Source organism: Urocitellus parryii, chromosome 15, assembly GCF_045843805.1.
Source record: "Urocitellus parryii isolate mUroPar1 chromosome 15, mUroPar1.hap1, whole genome shotgun sequence".
NCBI lineage: Eukaryota > Metazoa > Chordata > Mammalia > Rodentia > Sciuridae > Urocitellus > Urocitellus parryii.
The window spans coordinates 4,619,792-4,626,256 of record NC_135545.1 but is presented as its reverse complement, the minus strand read 5'-3'; the positions used below and the strand labels follow the sequence as shown (position 1 = coordinate 4,626,256).

The 6,465-nt window shown below is 40.4% G+C and overlaps 1 pseudogene; it reads right to left on the bottom strand.

Moving 5' to 3' along the window:
• Window positions 1-3,890: 3,890 nt before the first annotated feature.
• LOC144250479 (vomeronasal type-1 receptor 4-like) lies at window positions 3,891-4,787 on the bottom strand (annotated as a pseudogene).
• Window positions 4,788-6,465: the final 1,678 nt, after the last annotated feature.

Genomic DNA, 6,465 nt, shown 5'->3' with positions numbered 1-6,465 from the left:
TTTTGTCTTTTTAGTGATTTCTAATTTCATTTTTTCTGTGTATAATATTTCATTAAGTGTATCTTGTACTGCTTGCTTAGTGGCTATGAATTCTTTTAGTTTCTGTTCATCACCAATTCTGAACTATAGATTTCTATTGACATAGAAATTATAACACCTATTATCTTTCAGGGATCCATATGTATTTTTCAGAACCTTTGGCTTTTAAGTTTTGGGCTACTAAATCAGTAGAAATTTTAATTGTTTTACTTCTAAATGAGATGTGCCATTTTATCTTCATGTTTTCAAAATTCCAACAACTATGATACAAATTTTAATTTGATGTGTTATAAAGAGGACCTTATTTTGGATATTATCAATTTGCATTTTAAAATGCCTCTTGCATGTGAATTTTCATCTCATTCCTAAGATTTGAAAACTTCCCTCATACTATTTCTTTGAAGATGTTATGCAAACTTTGAAGTATTTTTCATTTTTTTCTTTTTAGATATACATGACAGTAGAGTGTATTTTACATATTATACATACATGGAGTATAATTTGTTCTAGTTAGGATACTATTCTTGTGAGTGTAGTGAAGTGGAGTTTCATTGGTAGTGTAATCATATATGGACATAGGAAAGTTGTCAGATCCATGCTACTGTCTTTTCTATTCCTATCCCCGGTCCCTTCCCTTCATTCTCCTGTGTCTAATCCACTGAACTTCTACTCATCACCTCTAATCCTTATTGGTAATACCATATGCATCTTGGGCTTCATCTATGCCAATGACTTTTAGATGGGTCTCTTAATATTATGTTTCTTGAATATTCTAGTCATTATTTCTATGCATCTTTTCTTTATTGTCAAATTTATTTTCTAGATTATATAGTTTATATTTGGAAACAGAACATCTTTCTCCTTTTTGATCTCATATATTATTGATTCTTTCTATGAAATTTTTATTTTGATTTATTGAGTCTTTCATAGGTTTCTTTTCCCCAGAATACATCTCTTTACTGAAATGATCTTCATTTTTGATATTTTATCTCTTAGTTCCTTCATTTTTTAAAATATAAACTTTCTAAATTCTTTATCTAATATTTTCTGCACTGTGTTGTAAATGGGGTCAGGTTTTGCAGTGTTGTGGACTAGGAGGGAGCAGGGGTTGTTCCCTGGGTTTTTTATATTGTTTTAAATATAAAAAAGGGATGATTACGTCTTCTACTTTTATGCAAGTACTATTGAGTGAGCTTGTTTCTGATAATTGCTCCAGGCTGGGAAAATTACTAAGTACTGACATCTCCTGCATCTTCTGCTATGCCCAGTATCAACAACACGTGTATATTTCAGCTCATGTGTATATTTCAACATAGAGTGTACACACCCATACTCAGGAATACTGGAGCATATATACATACCATCATTCCCAGACTCTCGCTTTCACCTCACACACACTCACAATGCAGACACCAACACAACGGTTATGTCCCTTTCTGTCACATAATCACTCACACATTCATCTTCATTGCGTGTCTCAGTACCTTGTACAGCTATGTATGTTTGTGCTTATCTACAAGCCTGTGAATTCCATAAAGAAGGTGGTCTTGTGTGTTCTTTACATTCCTTTCATCCTACCACACACAACCCGGACAGCATTGTCCACATGCAGCTTTTAAACAGGCTCTGGTGTTTGCTGTGAATGCACAGGGGGTGATGTGAAAAGCCAAAGGTATCTCTTGCCAGCTGCCCATGTTGGTGAGATGAGCTGGTTTCAAAAGAGCAACTTTGGGAAGAAATCATATAACACACAGACATGAGGTTTTCAAGTCAAGGATAGGACGGTTCTGCGACGGGTCAGCTTCCATGCTGGACAGTGCTGGAAAGACAGCATGCACCGGATTCTATTTTATAAGGGGGACACACAAAAGAGCTTTGCTGGAATGTTTTTAACCATATAAGGCAGAGGATAGCGTTTCAAAAGAAGGTTGCCCAAACCCATTGGGTAACGCCCAAGTCCAGGGTTACAACAAACTTCTTTGCCAAGTGAAGGTGGAGGCCTCTTGCTTCACACAGTGCATGTGACGCAATGCCAGACCAAACATCCCCTTTACTCAGGTTTGAGATAGGAAGCTCAGCCCATGGGCAGGCAGCCTCCCATGGTGGTCAAATTTCAGGCATGCTCAGCTCCTCCATATCTGCATGCATGACCTTGACCCACAACCCATAACTCCTTAGGACCTGCCCTTTGCTCCTGGGTGCTTTTGCCCACTCATGCCCAAGGTCCCATCCTCTGTCAGGCTCCCTACATTTCCTGTGCAGGTCTTTTCTCCCTCCCCTTGTCTATCATGTCCCCCAGCTCCACTTTATTTATTTACACCTGTATGTTCCTTAGTCCATTGCCCACCAAGATCGACCTCCCCCTCTCCTGCTCCTTCCCCACAGCACACTTCATCACATTCCCACGAAACATAACCTCCTTTTTGCCTTTGAACCATGCATTGTCATTTTACCCTCTGTTAATGGGACACCTTGTCATCCTCCTCCCCTCCAGAACCCAGTATCCTTAACTTCCTCACACACACGCTGTCTTTGTAACCTAAGCCCAGCTCTGACTTGAGCCCCTGAGCAACATGTGATATCCTTCTGTCTTCTCACTCTGCACCTTCTGCTCTGCCCCAGCACTTTGTAAACCCACCCTCCAGGCTCTTCGCTCCACCATCTTAACTCTGTCATCCCATTTCCTTGTGTCCTCTGTCACTCTCATCTGTCACACAGCCAGACAGTCTCCCTCTTCTAAATGCTTCACTATTAAACAATTGCTGCTGGTTATGGTTGACATGTGCCCCAAGAGTTGGAGTGTGTGCACAGTGATCAAATTCTGAGGCAGGTCAAATGGAGAAAAATTATGAGAAATGAGTTTCACACAAGTTAGTGAAAATTCTCTCTGGATATGTTTTTCCTGGTTTTCTGCACCATACCTGATCCCTTCAGCCTCTGCTAGGGTATTTATTTTTGGTTATGCTATAGTTGAACAGTGGTTGCTTTCAGGGCAGCCTGGGAGCTGTGGAGATGGAGATAGGATCAAGGTTAGTAAAATGAGGGGGGCTCTTGTTCCTTCTGGTGTGGACTTGATTGGCTGCTCTAGATTCCAACCACATTGTTTTTAACTGGGGACTCCAAACTACTATAGGGTTCAGTAGTGTGCATGGGTTCTGAAATGCATTGGGGATCTTGGACTGCATTACCCTGCCCAAGGCAGGATGCCTGCATGACACTGCTCCTCTGTGTGGTGCACTCGGTTCCAACCTGCAGGACCACCATCTACCTACTGTTGTCTGGGCCTCTCTTTCATCTTCATCCTCTGATCACACTAATGACACAATTTTGGAAAAATATATCTATTAATTCCACATTTATCCCAGATAACTTCTGGATCTGGTTTCACTCTTCAACAAAAGCTCTCCACAAGATAGGAACTTTTGAGATAAATACATGGATAATTGTTATACTCCTTTATCCATCTCTCATGTCTCCACTGTATATTCTTCTGGCAAATGTTTTCAGAAGTAAACCACTTATTCAGTCATTGTGATTAAACCACCTTTCAAGGACTGGGAACTCATTTATTGGATCTGCCTCCAGCTATATGAATTCCAATGACAATCTACAGGTTGCTGTGCAACAGCATGAACACAATCAGCTTTACTTCCTTCCACAATGAATATGTAGCCCCCACATTCAGGCAGCTGAGTACACCAGTGTCCTTTGGAGTTTACAATAGAAAGGCAAGTGACTACTTCAGAGTTTTTGAATTGGTGTTTTGAGCATGAACAATGACTGAACAATTGCACATTGTCTCAACACATACTATTCACATACTTATTTCAGAATTAAGAATTTTATATTCCTTAGGAGCAGAGCCTGGATAGAATGGAGTTATGGCTCATGAGAAGAAAGGGGCTGACAGTGGGAAAACACATGGAGATCAGGGCATTGGTGTTCACCAACCACCAACTGGGATTAAAATGATGGGCAACATTAACATTTAATATGGAGGAGAGCGTGTGGAAACTCACAAAGGAGCCCACCAGGATGAGGATTCTCTGGGTGGCTCTGGACTCAGGGCAGGATCTGGGGGAACCTTTGAGGCTGCGAATGTGCTGAACCCTCTGCTTGTGCCTGTACAGAAGGAGAACCATGGAGCCACTGGACCAGATCATGAGCAAGGACAATACCACTTCAGGAAATACAAACAATGCTGCATATAATGATTTTGTTAAGTTGTCAGGACCAATGAAAAGACAGTACCTCAAATATCTTTTCTTTGTCAGGTTTTTGCTATTTCATTTGCCAAGCACATAGAGAGGAAAAATGGAATTCACCACTAAGTACAGGATCCAGCAGAGGGAAATGGAGAAGCCAATGTACTTGGGAGCTCTTTCTTTGAGATCCTTCCAACAGGAGTTCACGGCGCTAATGGTGATGTTCTGGAAGATGCTCAAGAGGCAGGTGATTAGAATGGACACACTCCTGCCCACTCGATCCATGTACAAAATAAGTTGGCATACAAAATCACTGAAGAAGTACTTCAACCCAAAAGCTGCAATTGTCTGGGGAAATCCTCTGCCAAGAATGACCAAAGAGTTGGCTATGACCAGGTGCATGAGAATCAAATCTGTGGACCTTAATGTACAGTCATTGAAGAAAAGGACTAAATGATAATAAAGCAGAGAGAAATTTCCCAGGATTCCAACTGCAGACTGTGATAAGAGCATCAGTCCCATGGCCATGTCTCTGGAGTCCATTCCCTCTCTCAGCACATATTCCTTTGAATGATTGCAACCGTTCTTCCTGTGAACGAAATGACTCATTAAAAATTTTGTAGTGAGGCACAGAGGTTTAGACCTGTAGTCTCCATCTCCTCAGGAGGCTGGGGTAGAAGTGTGGTTTGAACTAGTCATTAAAACTCAGCCTGGGAAATATTGCAGTACCTGTCTGTGGGTGTGTATTTTACACCAAGTACAACTTTCATTGTTAAAATATCGAGATGTACATATGAATGGGGGGAGTTCCCTGATTATCTTCTTAGAGGATTCAACTTTGAAAATCAGGTGATGATAACCTGGAGGAAGCAATGGAAATTGAGAGCAGTGGAAAGAAAGCATAACATGTGCAGCATAAACTGATATTTGATAGTTATTTTGAAAAAAAGAGAACTATTTTGATCCCCTCAGTCTGGAAAAACTTTGCTACTGTTAGAACAAGAAATAGATTCAATATGGCAACATATTGGTGCGGACACCAACTTTCTTAACAAGACCCCATAACTCAAGAAATAAAACCAAGACAGATGACATCAAATGAAAAAGCTTCTTAATATCAGTGGAGATCATGAAGAGAGATTCTGCAGAAGAGCAGATAACTTTTGCTATATTTCCTTCTGACAGAGGGTTAATATTCAGAATACATAAAGAATTCAAAATGTGTAACATCAAAAGTAAAAACGCCACAATACAAGAAAAACAAGTATCCCCTGGTGCAGTGATGCAAGTCTGTAATCCCAGCAGTTTGGAAGGTTAATAAATAGTATTGGGAGTTCAATTCCAGACTTTGCAATTTGGCAAGGTCCTAAGTCACTTAGAGAGACCCTGTTTCAAAATAAATAATTTAAAATGGGCTGAGGGTGTAGCTTGAAAACGAAGTGCCCCTAGGTTCAATTCCTACTAAAACAACAAAAACTTACCCAAGTAATCAAATCAATAAATGGGTTAATGAAGAGGCCTTCCCCCCACCCCCCCAAAAAAAGAAATAAAAATGGCACAAAATATATGAAAAAAAGTGTTCAACAACATGGAAATCAGGGAAATACAAATCAAAAGTACACTAACATTCCATTTCACTCCAGTTAGAATGACAATCATAAGAATACCATAATAAGTGCTGGCAGGTAAGTGGGGAAGAGGGTTCACTCACTGTTAGTGTGACTGTAAATCAGTACGAACACTTTGGAAAGCAGTGTGGAGATTTCTCAAAAGATCAGAGATGAAACCACCATATGACCCAGCTATCCCCCTCCTTGTATTTATCCACAAGAACAAAACTGACCATACTATATGCTGCAGGCACATCTATATTCAATGTAGAGCTGTTCATCATAGCCTGATTATGGACCAGACCAGATGCCCATCAGAAGATGAAGAAATTAAGAAAATGGGGTGTATATTCACAATGGAGATTTATGCAGTCATTAAAAAGTATGAAATTATGACAATTTTAGTTGGTGGGTGGAACTGGAGAGCATCATGCTAAGTGAACAAAGAGACTCAGAAAATCAAGGGGTGAATGGTTTCTCTCATAGGTGGAACCTGGTGTAAAGTAAGGGCATCAGGGAAAGGGGTCCTATGAGGGAAGACAGGTGGGCAGGAGAAACAGATTAAGGGGGAGGGCGAAGGGACAGAGAAGGGAGGAAATGGGGAATGAATT